Below are 22,563 nucleotides of genomic sequence, written 5' to 3' on the forward strand. Positions count from 1 at the left end.
AAGTCGGGTAGGTGAGGTTTGAGGGCTCTTTTAAATAAGCAGAAAGTAGGAGCAAGCTGAATAGGATGAGGAAGACTATTCCAGAAAGTCGGGGCAGCTCTAGAAAACTCTTAGAGACGTTCGTGTGATGAGGTTATGAGTGAGGAAATCATTAGTAGATCATTGAAGTCAAGTCAGAAAGGTAGGGTGGACAAGAGCTGTGGAGGGATTTGAAGATGACGAGGAAGAAAATTCCAGCGCGTGGCGGAAGCCCTAGAAAAGCCTTGCATGTGATGCAGTTATAAGTGATTTCCGTATTCTGGCCACAATTGATGGAAAGAATTCATATTGTATCCATAAAACTAATAATGCTTTTTCTTTATGGGTGTTCATCAGTTGCGCCGTCGTCTTCCTCCTCCATAAATCCCCTGGTTTCCTGTACGGTTTTGCTTTGGCATTTCTTTATCCAGGACCAGAAGGACTGTTGTGTTCATCATTTTTATGTGAATCCCGAGTATCATCTTGGTGATATGTAGCTGTATTCTTGCGGCGCCATCGGTCATATGCCGCAAGATCTGACACTGCGGATCGCCTCGTCTGCAGCATTGGGATTTGGCTGCCTTTCCTGTGCGGGACAACCAACTGATTAAGTAGCAGTAAGAAAGTTACTTGCTGTGTTCATCAAACTAACTAGAATGAACATTTCTCAGGGCTGCCTCCGAGTATCTATAAGTTCACCTTATCTGAGTACTTCTTGTAGGTCATTGAATTGGAATACTGGAACTGGAAGGTCAAGCTAAAAACAATGTGGCTAGCAGTTTCAGAAACAAATCCGATTACCATAGGTCGCCTTCACGTGTTCTGAGACTTGTGTGTTCACAGTTGGGTCAAAGCAAAGGACTAGATACTTTGTCTTTTATTATAACTGGATATGCTTAAAGTGGAACTAAATTCAAAATAAAAAAACACACCTTTAATCTCGTCAATCCTTCGGGTCACGTGTCGTCCCAGTATCTGTCTCTGGTCCGGTACAGAGGAGGCAGCAGGCGCCGACACCTTCTTCTCTCTCCGGGTTCTTCTTTCTGGGTCACCCGATCTCACACTGAGCATCAGCAATTTTTCAAGAAAAGGCTTCTTCTGCACATGCAGAGGGCGTGACGTAGGTATCCCAGAAGGCTTTGAACTCCCATTCTGTCTTGACCACTGCAGCGATCAAGACAGAAAGAGGCGCTGGGTATGAGGAAGATGTACTGGGTATGAGGAAGATGTACGTGGGTGGCAGCCCCTGTATTGCGACCCAACTTTTTAGTAACCATCCAAAAACAACAGGGTGGTTTGTGAAAAGTGCCGGGTTGTGCGCCCAGCTAAAAGGGGCCGGGGAGAAAACTGTGGAGTCCAAGGTCACTTGACAGCTTCTTTGCACAAATACTCATAAGTAATCAGAAGATGTTGAGTGAGTTCAAGAAGTCAGACTTACAGTATAACATATCTCTGCCTCTACAGTAACACTTCCCATATTCCTTCCCTTTATTTTGTGCAGGGTATTTTTCTGGTATTGTCTTGATGGCCTCAGCAGATAAATGTAATACTTATGTTGGGGTTGGTGCAATGACTTCCGCTTCTAAGTGGGCCTGATTTATTAAAGCTCTCCAAGGCTGGAGAGAGGATAAAATTCCATCTGTGAAGCTGGGTGATCCAGCAAACCTGGAATGGATCAGGTCCAGCATTCAAAATATTTGCTAGCAAACAACTTTGAATAAATTCATTCCAGGTTTGCTGGATAACCCAGCTTTTTTTGATAAAATTGTGTCCTCTCTAGGCTTGGAGAGCTTTAATAAATCAGGCCCAGTATGTACAGGTTTCTGTAATGTTTAGGAGGCTTCTCCCAGTGACCACTAGATGGTGCTATGTATTGGGCTGATTAAGCAGTCTGTCTTCTAAGAGCGCCCTCTATCAGTGGTTATCAACATCATCCTCAGCACCACAGCAGAGACTTTGAGGTTTCTGTTACATGAAACCCATGGATACATACTATTAACCAGTACGCTCATCCATATTTATTCACGCAGGAGGGAATGCCCTTACGGCATCGTCATGAAGGTTTAAAACATTTTTATTTAACGCTGTGCAGTAAATAACTTTGCGATTGTCAAGCTTGGATATGACAATGCCATCAATCGTAGCTGTCTGTCTGTAGGCTTTTTACACATTGTTTGTTGGTTCCCCAGGATAAGAATCTATGTTGATTTTTTTTTTTTGTCTGGCTGGATCTTGTCTTCCAAGCTGGTTGACTGAAAACAATATTGCTGAAGGCAAGGTGAAAGATTGCCCTGAGCTCTTCCGTTCTGATTAATAAAATCTATTCATTATATTTGAAACAATCTCCTCTGCTCGTACATCACCAGCAAAGACCTTTGTGGATCAGTTTCTATACACTGACATCAACAACCTTACTGGAATTCTGCCAATCTACGAGGCATCGTTGTGTTATGAGATTACGTTGTTACGTAGAATTACCATGTTATGAGATGACCCTTGAAGGACATTTCCAGTTCCTTTGCCCTCAAGTCCTCCCAACTCTTCCATGAACCCTCATTTTTTTTAATACATTTCCTAATTCCTATTGTTTTAAGAGCAGTCTGGTTAGTTGGACCATTCTTTTATTTCCTAGCGTTGGTTGTTCCTACTGCTATCCTGCCTTATGGTACTGCAAGGGCTGTTACCTCAAACACTTTTTGGGCCATCTTGATCCTGGTTCGGCCATGCAATGCCCTCATTAATTTTATGAATTTATGTGCGAGGGGTATGGTTTAAGTAGAGGTGAGGTAGAACTAAAAAAAATTTGGGACCAGGCAGGTCCCGGAAAGAGACAGGGAATGTCCATTCTGCATACCTGCCTGATCATAACGACTTACATCACCACCTCCTCCCCTTTTTTCCCGTGTGTTTAATCTTTGGCCATCTTGATTGACCTGCCTGGGATAATGTAACTCCGTGTTCAACCCAGAAATTATTAAAAGCTGGGTGGGAAGAAAAAGAATCCTCATCAATAACCACCCAAAAACAGCCGGGTAGTTACAGAAAAGTGCTGGGTGATGGCTGGGGAGAAAAGGGGCCAGGTAGAACACTGTAACTCCTGCCCATATGTGTGAGGGTTGATTCATTACCGGTACCCCTTGGGGATGCAGTCCTAGAAAATAAGATTACAAACAGGCAAATAATTTTAATGCTAGTCCCTACTGCTATAGAATTCCTGCCTGCTCGCCATTTTGGAATACAGAACTATAGTTCCATTTTAAAGCAGAACTAAACCCATGATGTTTACCTGTCCCCGTTTCGTTGCAGAAGGCGCCATCTTCTTCCTTTTCTTACTATAGACAATGTTTGACCATCTTGACTGGCTGGGATGGCGTAACTCCTGCGCAGGCACACAGGCGTTATATATTTCTGGCATACACAAAGTGTCCATCAGGCAGGTAAGAACAGTCAATACAGAAGGAACATTGCCTGTCCCTTCTGCAGTAAACTTCCTGCCTGGTTGCAATTTTGCAATACAACTATAGTCCTGCTTTAATACTAGGAAATAGGGTGGTTGGCAGGCATTCAGCTGCCCAGTAAGTTACTGCTTATCCTGTCCAATACCCACCCAATATTTCAAGTCTTTGGGTTATCATCCATTTGCTGATCTACTCTCTGCTTGGTGAAATCACCGATTCATAACAGGTCATGAGGCAGGTAAAAATGAATTACCTTTTTCTCAGGGTAACTTTCTTGATTGAAATGTCTAAGCATCAGAAGTTCAAGTGATGAATTACTGCACAATGTTTCCAGCTGCAAAGGTTGGTAGAAGCTCAATCACGGTTTCACAACCATGGTTCCATGGAACCTGGTGGTTTTTCCAGAGGTTGCCGGGGGTTCCTCGAGCAATGAGCAGTTTGTACCTCTCAGATCAGATTAAGTGACAGCAGTGATCTTTCTGGCTATCTATAAGGGTGGCATTCTTCCCAATGGCCAACAGTGTAGGAACCTCATTGATCACCAGGGTAATGGACCATGAACTAGGCATATCATTATTGGAATGGGTTCCCAGCAAGATATTTTAATGGTTCCCCTCATGTTAGAAAGGTTGGGAAAGGCCGATCTAGATGTTTGCCACGCTTGACACTAAAATAGGTTTAGGTGGATTTGAACTGCAATAGTGAATGGTATTTAGGGTTTTCCTATAGACCACATTTTGGCTCTTCCTGCTTTGTAACTGAAACGCATAGATTTTTTTTTTTTTTTTTTTTTTTAACCAGTAGTCGTTGTGTTTGCCATCTGCATTGACCAATGTGTAAAATAGTTCTATGATGGTGGACAGAGTAGGTCACTCAGTGTTTTTGTGTACAATTGCAAAGCAGGATATTGGCTTTAAGGTTGAAATGATTCATATAACACTTCTTTGGCTTGCTTGAAAACAACATATGTATATTCTCCCATATGCCTCTATAATTCCCATATGCTCCTGCCCCTGGGGATACTATAATTAATTGCTAAAACACTGCAAACTTCATGGCATAATTTATGTACACTGATTCTCCGGGTAGAAGGTTTCCTGATAGGTAATATGCCTGTGCTCAGCACACCGCCTGTAGTGTCCATTGGGAATGCGTGACAGGTTCTCAACTGGCAGAGCATTGTCACCCTATAATTGAAAGAACCTTCAGAGTATCAAGGTTTTATTTGTTTTGTTGTGTATATATTTAAGTTCCAAATTATAAAGTTAGACTCCAGACAGGAATGTCTTACTTTATTTGCATCTGTCCTCGCCCCATAAATTCCTCTTCTTTGGAAGCATTGTCCCTTTATTCACCATTTTAGTCATGTGTCATGCACCCAGTGCTAGTGTCATGTCCCTGCTTCCCTCTCCTCCTGGCCATTCCCTTAGAAATCCTGAGCTTTTCTGTTTGTTTGAAAGGCCAGGAGGAGAGGGAAGCAAGGACATGATCCACCTACTGGGTGCATGAGAGCTGTAGTTCCAGTGGACCATTAGAACCGGAGCTGTACAATTCTGGGGCTGTAATGAGGAAAAATGTGGGCTTTAAAAAAAATGTGAAATTTGAGGAACATTTTTACTTCTGAGGAGGGTAAAATGAAGATAGCTTTGTGGAAATAGTTTGGTGAGGGGTCTTTTCTTTTCCAACCGCTGTGCACAAAGCCAGCTCTATAAACAACACATGATTTGGTTTAGAGAAACTCAGGTGGGCTGCACCTGATCTCAACCCCTCTGAGCAGCTTTGGGATTAATTGCCAAAAGATGGACTCCAAAGACTTTCAAATCCTTCCCAGAGAAATGGTGGCTGCATGGTGACAGGTGGGGGGGTCTATATTAATATCCATGGTTTTGGAATGCTTGGATGTTTATTAATATTATTTGTTCAACAAATACATATGGCTACCAAGCTTTTCAGTACTAGGGCCCCACTTTCAAATCTGAACATTGCATTTGTAATGCTTGTCATCTTTTAATCTCTAATATTCTGTTAACATTCCCAAGCACCATTGCTGTTTTGTTTTCCACTGGTGGAAGGTGTGGAACTGATCAGTTTCTGTCAGTTGTTTTCTAGCTATCTAATGTGTTTTTTTTTTTCATTTCATCCATTGACTCAAAGTGTGTTCCTTTATCACCGATATATGATTTCAGCACATGGGAGTGGGGGGGGCAACTGCAATAAACGGTGACTGACCACAAACTAAATGGCAGAGAGTGCCGGCGTCTGTCCTGCATGTTTGGAGAAGTTTATACATTTTATGGCAAGAGATCAGAATAATCTCACTGCTTTGTTTTGGAAATAACACATCTCGTTATTTCAGACAGACCACGTATACATGCATAAATTTAATATTGGTTTGATGGCCAAGCATCTACCAAGTTTTGCCCATACACTAAACACTTAAGGCTGTAATGCCCAACGAGGTGACTCTCCCCTCGCCCTTATAATTGGTTAAAGCCAGAAAAGGGAAGACCCTGATGCCAGACAAGCAGCAGTCATCCAGTATATATAGTAATCTCTTCAGCTTGGTTAGGGTTATCTAGGTTAATTGAGCCTTTGGGCTAGACAGCTTTGCTCTGAAGCATATGTCCGGTATTAATTAAATATTGTAAATAAATGCACAGCTGCTGTTTGGGCACAAGGTGACACTAGCACATTCTATGTGCAGCTTTCTAGCAAAGTCTGTATCTCTGAGCCTGGATCGTGTAAATAATATAAATCTGTTCATTTTATGCCGAGGATTTGCAACAAATATTTGTTTCCGGCCCTGTGTGTACATGTATTGATCATACATTTTAAATGTTTCCAAGTGCTTTCTTCCAAAAAAAAAAAAAAAAACCCCAGGGTTTTTTTTACATTTGTTGTTAAATCAATTTTTTTAAATGTAAAGCGTATGCCAAGACTAATAAAAAGAAAAAAAAAAGCATATTCTTTAGTGCATGCACATGTTTTGTCTGTGCAAGCACAGAAAAATATACACAAAAATTCTTTTCAAAGTCCATTTTTGTTCCTAAATGTCATTGGTGAGGTGTCAGCTTTGCCACTGTTGCACCAAAATCCCAATCAGTGTAGTCAGCCTTGCTTAAATGCCTCTCTGCTGGACTACAGAATACCACTCCCTTATTTTAGGGAGATAAGGATAGGTGTAGAAACTGGAAAAAAATTCAGCCACTGCACAGTAAGCTCCAACAAGTTGCTTATTTAGTTATTTGTACATTTTTCTCATGTGAATGGTAGATATGCTGTTCAGAACTGTGACTCTTTCTTTTCAGCAACGATTACATGGCCAAAGTATCTGGGGCATCAGACATCTAATTAGCACTAAAAAGAGCTGGGAATATTTTCTTTCCTATGGAATGACATCTCGGCCCTTTAGTTACTTGACAGCCACAGCTAGTTGCTTGTCTTTGGCTTTTGTTACCGACCTTAAAAAAAAAAAAATACAGATCAAGTTTATCATTTTTTATATCTGTCCTGGGGTCATTGATTTAGAGAGTAACGAAGTCATTCACTGGGTGGTGAATCTAGAATTGAGTAGGTGCCTTTGGGTTAAAAAAACAAGGTAATATTGGTAGCTCTTTATATCTATAATGATCTCCCTACAAAATAATACCAGCGTTCTTCCTAGCCCATTTTAGCCGGACGTATCACCCAATACTTTTCCATAACCACCGGGCTGTTTTTGGGTGGTTATTGTAAAGTTGGGTCACAATACAGGGGCCAACACCTACCTATAATTTCTTCCCACCCAGTTTAGAAAAAATTCTGGCGAAAATACTGCTCACACAAACACACTTTCCTCACCATGTGCCAGTAGATGGCTGCCGTGGTAAAACTAAAACAATAAATGACTTTGGTGATGTTTTAATGAAAGCCCAGTCTGGGTATCCATAACCATTCAAAGCCCTTCTGCAATGTCTGTTCTTTGTCTTTAGACCCTGTGGTTATAATCATCTCAGCCCGATGTTGCAAAGTTCTCATAACTTCTAAGGCAGCACAGTGGCTCAGTGGTTAGCATTCTAACCTTTGCAGAGCTAGGTCCGAATTTCGGCCAGGACTCCACGTGCTTGGAGTTTGCTGGTTCTCCCTGTGTGTGCGTGGGTTACCTCCAGGTACTCTGGTTTCCTCCCACATTCCAAAAATTAGTTGGCTTTCCCCCAACATTGTCCTTGACTACGTTAATGACCTATGATTATGGTAGGGACATGAAATTGTGAGCCTTCTTGGGATACAGCTATTGACATGACTATGGACTTTGTAAAGCCCTGCGTAATATGTTGGCGTTATATAAATACTGTGTGATAATAATAACCCCATACATTGCATGCATACTTTTTTCCAAGGTCACTTCAGGGGTCCTCTTTCTTTTCCCGCTTTGTCAGCTGTGGGTGGTCCTGAATATTGCAAGGAAAAGAGTTTAGGAAAGTGAATGCTGCTTTCTTTAAGCTTCTCCTGGGCTTGCCCAGGTGGTGTGTCCAAGACCGTCGCCAGAAATTTTTGGGCTCCATACTGGGCAAACTTTCTTGGCCATGTGCAAATGTTTCAGCATTGCAAAAGTCAAACTCATTTGATTGAGCCCCGGAAAAGTACCCCCCAATGCCTGCCCTGGTGCATCCATAAAGCCCTTGGCTCGTAAGTTAAAATACAATGGTCATCATTTAGCTCAGAAAGAGGACCACCTCTGGACTTTGGGGTGGTATGTCTGCAGGAGACCTCACAGGATAGGTAAATATGATAGTAAGAGCATCTTTTTTTCTATTTTCACCATTTCTTTTATACTTCGATCTGAGCCTTTTTTGAGGTCACTGAAGTTTCTTTTGCAGTAACCATCCTCAGACTTATCACCCATAAATATCCCTGGTTGTAAATTTGTAATGGGGTAATAAACCCCTCTGAACCTCAGTACACAGTGTAAAAAAAATTATTTTAGCTGTTAAACTCCAGCGATATTTAGAACCTCATCCCACAGTAAATCAGCGGATCGGCCAGTCAAACTGACGGCACCATAAATCTGTTTACTGTAATAATGTTCTCCACCTCTTTGTAGGTTTCACATTAAATTTATGCGTTATGTGAAAAGTTTAGCACTTGAATTAATTATGTTGTTCCACAGCTCAGCGGGGTGGTGCCGGGTGTCTTTCTAGAGCGATTAATAAAGAACTGATTTTGGAGGAGGTGAGATTGTAGTCATCAGTTTAGTGCCGTTTGGTTTGTTCAGAGAATTTCCTAAAGTTGGCTCCATCTCAAAGAAATGTTGATGTAAATCCAAGCTATGTAGCCATTCTCTTACTGAACTGTTGTGTATAATAATTGTAGTTTTAGGCTATGTACACACGTCGGATGAGATGATGATTCTTGCCCGATAATCGCCTCAGGTCGGATATCGGACGAGAAATGGTGGAGTATACAGCACTCGTTGTTCTGACCACTGTCCTGGGCAATCCACTAACGTTCGTAATGAAAGTGAAGAGAGAGAGCGCAGCGGAGTGCCGCTCTGTTGTTCTCTCCCCTCTCCATAAAGCAGAACGGTGCTGTATGTACGGAGCTTGTTCATGCATCTTTCAGTCTTTTGTTGTTTGAAAGGATTGTGAAAGATCCTTTCCAACGACAATCATTGCATGTGTGTACCCAGCCTAATACAGTTTTTATTGTTGTTGAACCTTTTTTTTTTAATGGCAGTGCTTTGGATCTACATGGTGTCTACATGCCCATGTTTTCAAAACTATTTCTCGGGATCAGCTTCCTCAGGACTTTGTGCTTGCATCTGGGACCCATGTAATAGGGTGACAATAGCACAATTGGGGGACAGTTGTCACCCTATCACAGGTCATTTATGGGAGCATTCCCGGGTTTTCCTTTTAAGCCTGATAGCTGACCGGTATGCTGCTATAAATAAGATTACTGCTGTATAAACTCACCTTTGTGGGTAGAGGCCACTCTAAGGCATTTAAAAAACACAGGCTGTATGGCACCAGAACCCTCCTTGAATGATTTCCTTTACCCAATTGTAGAGCAATAACAAGTGACAATCTGTGATTGATAACATCCTGAGTACTTATGCACAGTCAATATTCACCTCCCTTTTACTGCAATGAAGCTGCCAAGCCCCCATATCATCCATTGCATGTCAGTTCTGCTGAGCTGCAGTCATATATTGTATGTCATCTGGTGCTGTGTTTCTGCCCAGAAGCATGTTTTTTTAAGCAAAACTCCAGCAAAAAGAGTAGGGTAGAGTTAAAAACTGTCAGATTCTGATTGAGTCCAAATATATTTATTCCATCATAAAAATGCTGAAAAAGAAGCCAACGTATTTTGTAATTTGCTAAGGCCCCCTTTGTCAGGGCTCAGCATGCTGATTTAAAGAAACCTATGCCAAACTCGGTACCCCAAAGCTCCTAGCCAGTTCAGTGTTCTCTCCAGTCCCTTTTAGCCTGGTGCACCGCCCTGCACTGTTCAGTAATCACTCGGCTGTTTTTTGGAGGTTGCTGAAAAGTTGGGTCACAATACAGGGGCTCACGCACCTACATCTTCTTCCCACCCACCTTAAAATATTTTGGGGGAATATTACTGCAGTCTGATTGCAATTTTTTTTACAATACTCTCACCCGAACCCATTCTATCGCAGGCGCCACCATCTTCTTCTCTTATGGGTGTTGGATCTTTGCCCATCTTTACTGGCCAGATTTGGAGTTCATTTAGTCCCAGCAACTAGGGGAGTTCTGGGATATACAGCATCATATGTTAAAAAGCAACTAAACTGAAAAGTGCCAAAAAAAACACTAGCCTCCTATCTTGCAGGGCAGTCTGATCCATCTGGAGGTGTCTTGCATTGGGTGCCGCATCGTCCCGGCATCCGTCCCCCAGCCGGCGCTCCGGTCACCGCCATCTTCTCTTCTTCCTGGTTCTTCTTTCTACCTCGCCTGACCCAGCCGCGAGATCAGGTGACATGCATATGCCGATCTCATGCATATGCATGTGACCGGAAAACTTTTTTCTTTGCACGAAATGGCACAAGCATCTCGGGCATGTGCAGAAGAAGCACCCAAGAGCCTTCCGGGATGTGTGACGTAGGTATCCCGGGAGGCTTTGTGCTCCCATTCATTCTTGATAGCCCTTAGCGGGCGGTGCTCCACCCTTTTTTTTTTTTTTTTTTTCTTTTAAAGGATGTTGCACTTAAAAATTCTTTTTTTTTTTTTTTATCTTACATAAAAGGGTTGTCTACCCTTTTATGTTAAGTGAAATTTCTGAGTTTAGGTATGCTTTAAGCTTTTTTAAATGATAGAGAACAGGCAGATAAGGGACGTTGTCTGTTCCTTCTGCAATAAACCTGTACACTTGAAAATTTTCAAAGTGGAAATGTAGTTCCACTTTACAGCCAAACTAAACTTAAAAAAATAAATAAATAAACCACACTTTCCGCAGGTCCCTTGATCCCTTCCTTGATTGGGTCCCGTGTCGTCCTGTAATCTGTCCCACTGGGCGCCTCCGTCTTTTGGCTAAAAAAATGGGAAATAAAGTGCCAATCTCACTGCGCATGCATTTTTCCCCATTGCTGGAAAAAGCCCCGCCTGCGCATGCCTGAGATTGTCACCCTTTATTTTTCAATGCATGAAAAGCTCCTCCTTGCATGCCCGATCTTGGCCATGTACAGAAGGAGCAGCCAGAAGCCTCCTGAGATACATGACGCATGTATCCCAGGTGGCTCTATACTCCCAATCTGTCTTCACTGCCGTGGCGGTAGACAGAAGTGGAGGAGCTCCCCCCCCCCCCCATTTTTTTTGTTAGTGTTTTCAAGAAGAAAAAAAAAATTTTTTTCCATTATATAAAAGGGTTGTCTTCACTTTAAAAGTACAACTTTTGGCTCGCTTTAAAGTAATTTGAATAAACTTTCTTACTTTAGTACAGTTGCAGTGTTTGATGGTGAAGTTGTTTTTTTCTGTAGTTCAAGTACCTCCCAGTTCTCCTTTATGGGTTGGTTTCCTTCTCCCTTCACATCTTTCTTTTATAATTTTCTTGCTGAGTTGCTGAAAAAATTACTGCCAATAATTGCTGAGTTACGTCAGCGAGGGCAGTTTGGGCCTTTACTGAAATAGAGCTGTTTTGGTAGATTAGCGAGACGTCCTTTTGTGTTGCCTTATTTTCAAGCTGTGATGAATTGAGATGCCGGAGTTATTTACATGCAAACACAGACAATAATGTTTCTCGTTTAATAACGCCTATTATTCAGGGACGGTGTGAGCTGCCATACATCGTCCTCTGATTGTGGGGACGCTGATGATCAATTATTGGAACTTTTGTGGGCTCCTGTGTGTGGTTTGTGCCGGTTACTCCTCAGCTTTGTAGAAAGAACAAATCTCTTTTGTTCTGATCTACTTTAATATGTGGTAAATTGTTCAGATCGCCGCTGTAAAGCGAACGCTAATACCTAAATGAAATACACCATCTTCTTTATTTCCATAATCCAAAAGTCCTACTGCTTGTAACAAAGTGAATCAAGTTAAAGAGAGGCACACGGAGGGAGGGTTTGCTTCATATTAAACATTTTTATATTCTGTTCATCTGGGAAATTTGTACTTTATAATACTTTATAGTTTTTTAGATGATGTTAAAAGAGGCCCTGTCACCAACTTCAAAAGTTGTAGAACTGAAAAATCAAGTATTTTAAATGCAGCAGTAAGAGAGTTGCTGGGTGATTCTGAACTTGCTAAATCTCAATATTTCAATGCTTTAGCAAAGTCCCCTCCTTCCTTGCATGTCATAGCCCTTCCTTTCTCTGGGATTGTCCAATTCAGTACTTTTGAACATTTTTAACATGGGGGAACCTTTGAAATAACTTTCAGGTCTTAGGGAACATTTTCTATCATTACTATACCCAAAGCTCACTGTAGATTAGTTTGATGGCCAGTGTAATGAATGTCGCCAAAAAGATTGTTGGTTGCCGGTATAACTGACCTAAAAGAGCCAAACTCTTCAGGGCTCAGGGAACCCCCAGCAACCTCTGGAGGTACCCTAGGGTTCTGCAGAACCCTGGTGGAGAAACACTGTAAATTACTGTATATGCTGGTCCAGTTACTTCTCCTCTCTCCATACATAGAAGCCAAGGGAAATAATATAAAGTGTTACTCTTCTAGAGGTGATGCCCACATTGTTCCTTTTTGATCTTTTTGTCTATATGTGATGTCTGTTCACCCTTTCTTCCTGGAGACTATCTTTGGTCATCTTGATTGGCCGGAGTTGATTCCTGGGACATGCAGGCCAAGCCAGGATTGCTGATTTTCTCTGGCAATCAGCGTCGATCTGAGCAGCCTAGCAAAATTTGGCAGCTGGGCAATGGTCAAGCAGGGAAAAACTAATATTGCAAAAAGGACATTGTCTCTGTTCCCTTCCACAATACCCACCTGCTTGATTGTGGATTTTTACAAGTGGGACTTACATTCCACTTTTATATGTAATATTGTACCTTTTTAGGGATTTTGCCCCTGCTCTTACCCACAAGTAAAGGTGCGTACACACTTCCAATTTTTATCGTTCCAATCGAACGACGAACGATCGATTGGGCAAAAAATCGTTGGTAAAAAAGTAACCAACGACGCCGACGAACGAGGAAAGTCGCTGGAAACGAACGACCGGACTGACGGATCGGATTGGACGACGATCGTTGAGCATCGTTCGTGTGTACGGTCGTTCGTTGATCGTCCATGTTCAGAGCATGCGTGATGAACGAACGTCCGTTCACTTTCCTGTCGTGCACATAGTTCCTCTATCGCTCAAACGATCGTATCTATTGTGTGTACAATATCTATGAACGATCGTGTCGTTAACTCTATGTGCAGGATCGGTGCTATACGATCGTTCATATATATCGTGCATGAACGTTCGTCGTTCGTTTTCCAACGATAATAATTGGAAGTGTGTATGTAGCTTAAGGGCCCGGATGTTTAGTGGTCAGACACACCCTCTGCATGCTGCTCCAATCAGACATTCTGTAGCTCCAATGCTGTTGATTGCAGTATGTGTGCAGGATAGCATGTGCCGTTGTTTGCTGCCAAAAATTCTTTCCCCAGTTTGAATGAGCAACGTTATCGCTGAATGCCTCAACTCATGCCTGTACCGCACATGTGAACTAGCACACTTGGAAGCAATGGCCTACTGATTTTATGTGGGTTTAAAATGTGTGAATGTGCCCTCTTTGTTATTTTTTTTTGTATGTGCTTTTAGCGTTCCTACTAAGTAAATAAAAAGGAACTCCAATGGCATGTCACACCATCATTTTCCTGCACGTGGACTATTAGCGACATGAAAAGTAACGGGGTCAACAAAAGTAATACGTGTGATATTTCCGTCCGTCTCCGGTTCTGCTGGTAATTGACATCAATTTGAAACACAGCCTTCTTGTCACAGCGTATTGATATCTGGTCCCTCTGAAAATCCGGTTAGCCTCTGATGGAAGATGAAATTCCAGTTCAATTTGCAGTCAGTATCATTCAAATGAAAAATCTCAGTGCTGCCGCCGAGCACGAGGTAATTTATTCTGCATTACGCTGTCCCATTTTTGAAATGTGCTTTCAGAGCGCTCGGAAGATCGTCCGCTAATAGCACGAGGGTGTCGTGGAAATGAAGCCTTTGCTGATGCCTTGTGGATTTCTGTTTCCAGGCGGCTCGGAAGGCTTGAATCATAATGTGTCGCTGCTGACATCCATAACTGATTACACGGGGCTCATATATATATACCAAGGGGATTGTGGCCTTTTAAAGTGACCATGTCAAGACAAAATCTCTCCCAAATCATGCCTACCTGATAAATAAGAGTGACTGTTCACCTTTACCTTTTGGCACCAGTTCTCCTCCCCATTCTGTAGAAACCTTTCTCCTGAAAGTGTCAAACTCCTGAAATTCCTGCAGCTTTTCCTTGTTCCTTCCGCTGACCCTCAATTTTCTACCGTGTAGAGGTCAGTATGGAAAACCAGTGATGGTTGTTAGGCACCTGGAAGCCTAGCACTTCCCCAAGTGTTGTTTTCCCAGCAGGTTTTGGTAGGGGGTTTACTGAACAGAAGGGTATTGCGCCAGCAGTGCCTGGAAAGTATTCCTTCCTTTATTTTAGGTTGGTGTCCCTGTTTTCAGAATTCTGTCATTACTGTCACAGAGCCAGGAATCCAGAAAATAGACTCTGGTGACACAGTAGTCACCAAAGACAGAGGGGAACACAGACTGGTGTTACAAAGGGATAGCACAGGAGCTGGACTGGGAAACACTGAATTAAACAACAGGTGTAGAGGAAATGCTCAGCAGAGCTAGTGTGCTTGGCACCAGTGGGGACATGTTGCACGAACACTGAGTGCTATGTCTGAGCTAGCTAAATAGCCAAAGGCTACTGAGAGGATTTTTCCTGATTGGAAGGGGCGATGCTGATTTAATCTGGAAGAGCAGGCGTACCCAGGCTCAGAACTTCCTGGATGCGTCGGAGAGAGATGCTGGTGCTTTAGCGAGAAAGAGGGTAAGCCTGACAATTACAAAGTAACTTTAAAGTGAAACTATGCCCCAAACTTTTAAAGTTTTTTATAGAGTGGGGAGGAATTAGGATTCCCATCCAATATTTTACAGTTTTCACCAAATCAAGATGTGAGGGTTCCTCTTCCACCTGCTCTGATATTATCTATCTATTGGTACAGGAATGGATTTTCTACTAACTTCTCGTTTTGTCTCTGGCGTAAAGAAGTGAAAGGAAATCTATCCTCAGAAAGCATTGAAATTCTGACCTTCGTTTTAACTCCTCCCTGCTCTATCCAACACAAAACATGGTTGGGTAGATAGACTCACGTTTCATTACTTTGACAGTCCTGTGGACTTTGTCGTTTTTAAGTGGCCAGGGAACAAGAATGTTGTATTTTTCACATAAAGTGTTCAGAATCTCTTTTCTACAGAAAACATAATCTTTTTACAGTCGCAGTGGGCCGGATGCCAGTTTGCTGTCTTGGGTGTTGGTTGGCACAATTTGTATGCCTGCACAGGGATAAGTAATTGGAATGGAGATTTTGTTTTTTTGGCTCAAGCTGAGATGTTTTTGTACAAGAACAACTACGTTGGAGAAAAGCTCTTGAGAAATATATTGGATATTTTCAGTCTTTTCTGCAAATAAATAAATGTTGGCTAAGTAACAAGAGGAAAATGTGCATCTACTCTTGTGACCACCCGATGTAACGTCAATGCACAGCAGTAGTCTAGCATGTGTATGCGGCCCCGAGGGACACTTGTGTACAGCTCAGTCAGTGCCCTTTTCCTCAGATGGTATCCAGTTGTTCCAAATCTGAAACGGTTGACAGCAGCTTGTGTTTTTCACAATAAGAGCTTGTTGACATTCTATATTATAGCAGTTTTGTGTTTGACACAATGATGATCTTGAAGCTAGCAAGAACTTGCCCCGGAATGGGTTGCTAAAAATTTCAGAGAAATTACTTTCCTTGTGTTTCACCCTTGGTTGTTGGGTGACCGAGATGTCTCTCCCATGCTGGCGGATATGCTGTTGTAAGTTGCCACACAGGGCAAGATCCAACCAGCAGTTGAGCAATTCATGATTGTAGGTGAGTAATGTCCTCCCCAGCCCCTTTTGGCTGGGCACACCACCCGGCACTTTTCAGTAACTACTTGGCTGTTTTTGGGTGGTTACTGAAGAGTTGGGCCACAATGTGGGGTCTGCCAGTCGCCTACTATTTTTTCTACCTGCCTTAAAAAATATACCTGGGTTTGACACTGGTGAGTATATATTGTTTCCCCTGGATCTGCAGGATTGTTAGGTTGATGAGCTCAAACTTTTTCAATGAGTGTTGACAACATAAAAGAAGGGGTTTTAAAAGGCTGTGAGCTCTACCACAACAAAGGATTATAAAATAAACCAAAACTTATCTACAAATCCAATAAAAACTACTCATATGGCATAGAGCAGAAAAATATTTAGGAACTGTATTATAATGCCTAAAAAAAACAGTTAGGTTCCGGTATGGGAACATCACTGATTACAAGACTTTCACACTGTGTATTATAACTTTGGGAAATAAAGGAGAAAGAAGACCGGTCCTCCACACCTTTTTATGGCATGAGTCGCTTCCTCAGAGAGGAAAAAATGTGGACCCTATATTAATAATGACAACATATAAAATTGTACGGTATATATAAATGCAGGAATGTACTAAATCAGCTTTTCTTGACCTTTTTGATATGAGGGAGCCTTTGAAATAACTTTCTGGAAGTTTTCCGGGAACCCCTGCTATAAATATATGCACAGCAAATTTTATTAGCATGGTGGTCTGTGGGAAAAATGTCACTCTTACGGATTGGTGTCAGTTAAACTGATCTGAGAAGCACAATCTGCTCATTGCTTAAGAAACCCATTGCAACCTCTGGAGGATCCCTAGGCTCCCTGGTTGAAAAACCATAAACAAAGTAGTGAAATGAATTTGGTACAAGCCATTTTGGGTTCAAATTATAGTACAGATCAATCAGTAGGTAAATGAGGCATAAATCTCAATGTATAGGGATATCCATGACCTTATGGAAAGAAACCATAATTCCTACACCCTCACCTAACCCAGGTTTCCTCCAGAGGTTTCATTGGGTTCCTTGAGCAATGAGAAATTTCTGCCTGAAGACAGGGGTTCCCTGAAAGTTATATCAAGGGTTCCCCCATTTTAAAAAGTTTGAGAAACATTGACCTAAACTCTCCTCCTACTTCTTGCTATTTACCAGTAGATTCCAGAGCTTTGTTGGCTCTGATCATAGAGGGTTTTGGTGCCAAACATATGAAGGTGCAAGTTTTTATCCTTACTTGGACTGATGCTCAGTATATAACCAGCCATTTGATTCCAAGGTTCTCTGTGGGGCCAAAAGAAGTAATAATATAAGTCCATCTACACCGTGACACATTCACTTTGAACTTCAGCCAAACAAGTAAATGCATACACGAAATGCATAAAATGAGCTATTTTCCATACCAAATGAGTTGTATTTCTTTCACTCCATTTCTGAGATTTATAAGATTTTGCCACACTGCTTTGGTGTGGTCTGGTTAGGCAGAAGACCTGATTTTTCTTTGCTGAAGATAAAGGAGCAACTACACGTCACTTAATTATGTGCAAAAAAGTAGGCCAAAATAAATGCTCCATTGTTTGCCTACTTTTTTGCAAGCAATTCAGCACTTTGTGTTTTAGTAACCAATTTTCATGGTTGCTATTATTGATTTGTATGCTGCTTATATCTCCTGTGTTGCTGCACAAAGTAAATGATGCAAACAAGAAATAGTAACATAGGTAATACAAATGCATAAAATGTTTCCAATGACAAGTACATACATCTGCTTTACAAATATACACAGCAGTAACCAAATACTACAAGATTCCTGCTTCCAACTGTGCAATAAATGTCCACTACAGGTACCCAACCTGCAGCACATTGGTACTTGTGTGGCTTTTGGACCCTAGCAGTCAGTAGTAGAACATTGAGTTGAAAATACCTAATTGTAATAACCTACAGCTATCCCATTCTTTGACTGTCTCCTGTAGCATGTCTCCAGTCCCAACCACTCACAATTTTTCCACATTGCCAATCTTCTCACATTTTATAGTCTGACAGTCTTCTGTGGCAGCAGTCGCCAACCAGTGGTCCGTGAGAAAATTTTGGGGGTCCACAGAAATATTTGGAAATTATTTGCAATTTTTATGTCACGTCAGTTTTTTTCTCTACCACTTATATTAATGCTATTACTGTAGCGTGGATTTGAATAGGCTATTCATTTACATGCATGACAGTGTAGTCAGAGGTTTTGCGCTGCTCTATGTAGTGAATAAGCAAAATTTATTTTTCTACTTACACACGTATTTCCTTTTTTTCAGATCATGTCTGACTCTGCTGTTTCTCGTCGTAAGTGCCTAAACAACCCTCATTCATTTTGTTATCTCTTTGGCACCTTTACCATTCCCAGTCAAAGGGCGAACATCAGCACATTTGTAGAGCAAGCCTATTTGGCATATTTAAAAGTTAAACTTGGTGATCAAGATAAGTCTTGGGCCCCTCATAAGGTGTGCAAACAGTGTGTGGAGGGTTTACGGATGTGGACAAAGGGAACACGTGATAAGATGCCATTTGGTATACCTATTGTTTGGCGAGAGCCAGGAGATCATTTCAGTGACTGTTACTTTTGTATAGTGAAAACTTCAGGATATAACAAGAAAAATAAATGTAACATAGAGCATCCTAGTCCCCCATCGCCTATACGCCCAGTGGCTCATTCAGATGAAATGCCAGTGCCAGTTTTCATTACACTACCCTCTCTTGAAGAACATGATTATGGGGATGAACTAGATGACAACAATGATGAAGTTTGAAATTGAAGAGGCCTCTGTAAGGGATTTGATTAGCATGAGTTGAGTGGTTTGGCATGTGATTTGGGATTATTGAAGAAGATTTCACAACTCCTAACATCAAGACTGCGTGAGAAAAACTTACTTGAAAAAGGAACAAAGGTATCGTACTTTTGAACTGGAGAAATTGCATTTCTACAATACTTTAGAACTGACAGTGGCTTTGTGTATTGCCTTTAACATACCTGGTTCGATGGAGGAATTGTGAATTCCAATCTATAACTCAACTGAATGGCGACTATTCATCTATAGCTCAAAGCGGAGCTTAAAATGTGTCCTCCTTCACAATGGCAATATATTTGGGTCAGTCCCAATTGGCCATTCAGTTTCTCTTTGTGAAGAATATGCAGACATAAATGAGAGTCATTGAGTTGTTGCAATATCACCAACACAATTGGGTCATCTGTGTTGACCTTAAAATGGTATGCTTCCTTCTTGGTCAGCAATGCGGCTATACCAAGTATACCTATTTTCTGTTCATGTGGGACAGCAGAGCTCGTGAGAGGCATTGGTTGGAAAGGAATTGGCCTCCAAGATCTGCCCTAAAACCAGGTGATCCAAACATTCTACATGAGCCACTTCTTGATAGAAAGAATATTATATTCCCGCCACTGCACATGAAACTGGGTCTGATGAAGCAGTTGGGTAAAGCTTTGCCAACTGAAGGAGACTGTTTCAAGTACCTCATTTTGGCATTTCCTAGCCTGTCATCTGAAAAAATAAAGGCCGCTGTGTTTGATGGTCCACAGATTCGGCAGCTCATAAAAGATGAACATTTCATCAGGACAATGTCAGAAGTCGAAAATAATGCTTGTTTATCATTTGAAGCCATTGTCATGGACTTTCTTGGAAACACACGAGCAAAAAATTATACAGAAATTGTCCAGAAACTGTTGGAAAGCTACAAAATGCTTGGTTGCAATATGAGCATCAAGGTGCATTTTCTGCATAGCCATCTTTCTAATATCCTAGAAAACCTTGGTGCAGTCAGTGATGAACAAGGTGATCGATTCCACCAAGATTTGAAGGTCATAGAAAGACGGTATCAGGGTAGATGGGATGTACATATGATGGCTGACTATTGTTGGAGCATCCTGAGGGATTGTCCTAACACTGAACACTCCAGTTAAAGCTATATGCGGAAATTTTTTCCTTAACCACTTACCCGGTTAATTTTCAAATGTTTTACTGTAAAAAAAAAAAAAAAAAAAAAAAAGTCATAGAGTAACAATAAATCCTTTGTATGAACAAACAAAATTTAAATAAACAGTACATTCATGTTATTTAATTATTTTTTAATTGTATGTAAAATTTTTATGTCTTTTGACAAAAATGGAGGGTACCCTGTATGGTAAAAACTGGATGTGATAGCAAAAATCATGTGGGTGGATTCACCACCCAAAAATTAATAAGAAACAAATGTAGGATTAACAAAAACTGCGTTTCCCAGTGTAATGCAACCAATGATAATAGTAACAATAGTAATATTTCACTTAACCATGAGCTGATCAATGAATCAGAGCCTTCACAGTCCTCATCAGGCACCATTAGGAAGATCATTATTTTACAAATGTATTTATCTTTTGTTTAAAAAAAAATCATATTAATGGTCCGCAGGATTTAAAATGATGAATTTAGCGGTTTGTGAGGTCTGAGAGGTTGGCTACCACTGTTCTGTTCTGTAGCATTGCATATACTAAACCTGTATGGCCCTTTGCGGTCAAGGGTCTTCAGTTAGGCCATAGCTCAAGGAGGAACCTTGTTGCGGAATCCTGGTCAAGAATGACCTTATTATGACCTAATTATTTTTGGCTCTAACTTACATGAAAAAGTCTCAATTCAGAGCACTGTCACTCTCTGCAGACGTCTAGCTGTAAACATGATTATTGTTGTAATTAGCTGTGTTCCTTCCTTTCCTGCTCCGTTTGTATACGGCTCCTTTGAATGTCGATCTGCAGTGTTTGAATCCTCTAGTATGTGCAGCCTTTAATCTGGACTCTCAGCCAGAGATTTCCTCCCCCTCATTATAGGGCAGCAGACGGAGGCGACTATCTGGCTCAGTTCAGTTTAGATCTGAAGCGTAAACAGTCGTTTCCAACACAATTGGCTAATTACCACTGCTGCTCTTTTTACTTTACTGACAGAATGAACTGCGAAAGGGTTAGTAGGGCAAATGAAGATAACCAAGCCTAGCAACCACTGTTTTTAGTAAAACGCAATAGAAAACTAAAAAAGGCAGGTGTATTATAGGGAATTGGTGCTATGGTGCTAAGCTGACCTTGTTAAAATTCTCTAGTGTTTTGTGTCCAGTGGGTACTTGCAGTGGTTGCATTTTTATTCCGAGTCAGTGACTTAGGCAGCGGGCACGCATATATATGTACAAGAGTCCACACTGTGTCGTCATTTGTTGATGTGCATTGCAATTAAAACAGAATTGTAAAGAGATATGCTACATAAACTGTTTCCAAAATATGCCAGTATGCGGATTAGGTCCTACTCCAGTGTTGGTGGCTTCATGCTATTCTTTGCCACCATTTCCCCTCCGTCTTTCCCAGCATCTACTTTCTTTGCTGGTTGGGCAGCCAGTAATTTTGCAAAATAATATTATTCCTCTCCAATATTTATATAGCGTTGACATGTTTTATACCGTGCTTTACAAAGTCTATTGTCATATCACTAACTGTGGAGCTCACAATCCTAAACCTAACTGCATGTTGTTGGGATGTGGAAGGAAACTGAAGTACCCGGAGGAAGACCGGAGTGTTAACCACTGGGTCACCATTCTGCGGGGCATCCACACATTGCTCTGACAGCATCTTTATTTTTTGACGTCATACAATAGAGTCTACGCTGACAGCAACGCAGTAGACACTAGACAGTAACGCACCCTTAACCGTTGTGGCAAATATCTGACAGAATCAAAATAAATTAATTTTAGCCTCCTGGAGCCGAACTGCTCCTTCTCCTTTGACATCGAGCATATGCAGAAGGGGCTTTTCTTGGTACTGAGTGCCAATTTCATGAATGCCTATGGCACTTTTTTTTATTTAGTTACAGCAGGATACGTCACGTGATATCAGGTGATGCAGCCAAACAAAGGAAAAAGATGGCGGCACTTCCTCCATGCCAGGACGAAAGAGGAATGTAGGACGAACCGAATCATGGCAAAGTGTGGAGGGATCAGGGGCTCGTCGAAATAGGTAGAGTTATTTTAGTTCTGCTTTAGGCTCCCAGTCCATTAGGAAAGCAAAGGAAAGGTAAGTATACATTATGGTGGACAACTGACCATAATATCTATATGAATTTGTTGGACAACCGATTCGCTAACTATGGGTGTTAATATGGTTTTGACCGCTTCAGCCTTCACTCCATTGGGAACGCTCTCCACCATATTTTGTACAGTGTTTTTAGTTGTCTGAGCTCCTTTAGTCCAAAGAGCATTTGTGAGATCAGGTACTGATATTGGATAAAAAGACCTGGCTCACAATCAGCATGCAAATACTTTCCAGATGTGGTCAAAAGACTTACGATTAGAATCCTATATACGTTTCCAAGTTCTCAACCTAAGACTTCTCAGTGTCTTTATGTCATGGTGAAATAGAATCCTCCCTAAATTGTTACCTTGGTTTAATGGTTTAAAA

At 41.4% G+C, this 22,563-nt stretch overlaps 1 protein-coding gene across 3 annotated transcripts in view; it reads left to right on the forward strand.

Moving 5' to 3' along the window:
- ZFAT (zinc finger and AT-hook domain containing) overlaps positions 1 to 22,563 on the forward strand; it is a 127,279-nt gene that overhangs the window by 6,486 nt on the left and 98,230 nt on the right. Inside the window, exon 1 of one of the 3 annotated variants that reach the window (XM_072410634.1) lies at positions 16,061 to 16,090. The exons of the other annotated variants lie outside the window; for them this stretch is intronic. The gene's annotated coding sequence lies outside the window, so the exon portion shown is untranslated. Of the gene's footprint in view, positions 1 to 16,060; positions 16,091 to 22,563 lie in introns of those variants that run through there. 3 annotated transcript variants of the gene reach the window in all.

This window comes from Pyxicephalus adspersus, chromosome 5, assembly GCF_032062135.1.
Source record: "Pyxicephalus adspersus chromosome 5, UCB_Pads_2.0, whole genome shotgun sequence".
Classification (NCBI taxonomy): domain Eukaryota; kingdom Metazoa; phylum Chordata; class Amphibia; order Anura; family Pyxicephalidae; genus Pyxicephalus; species Pyxicephalus adspersus.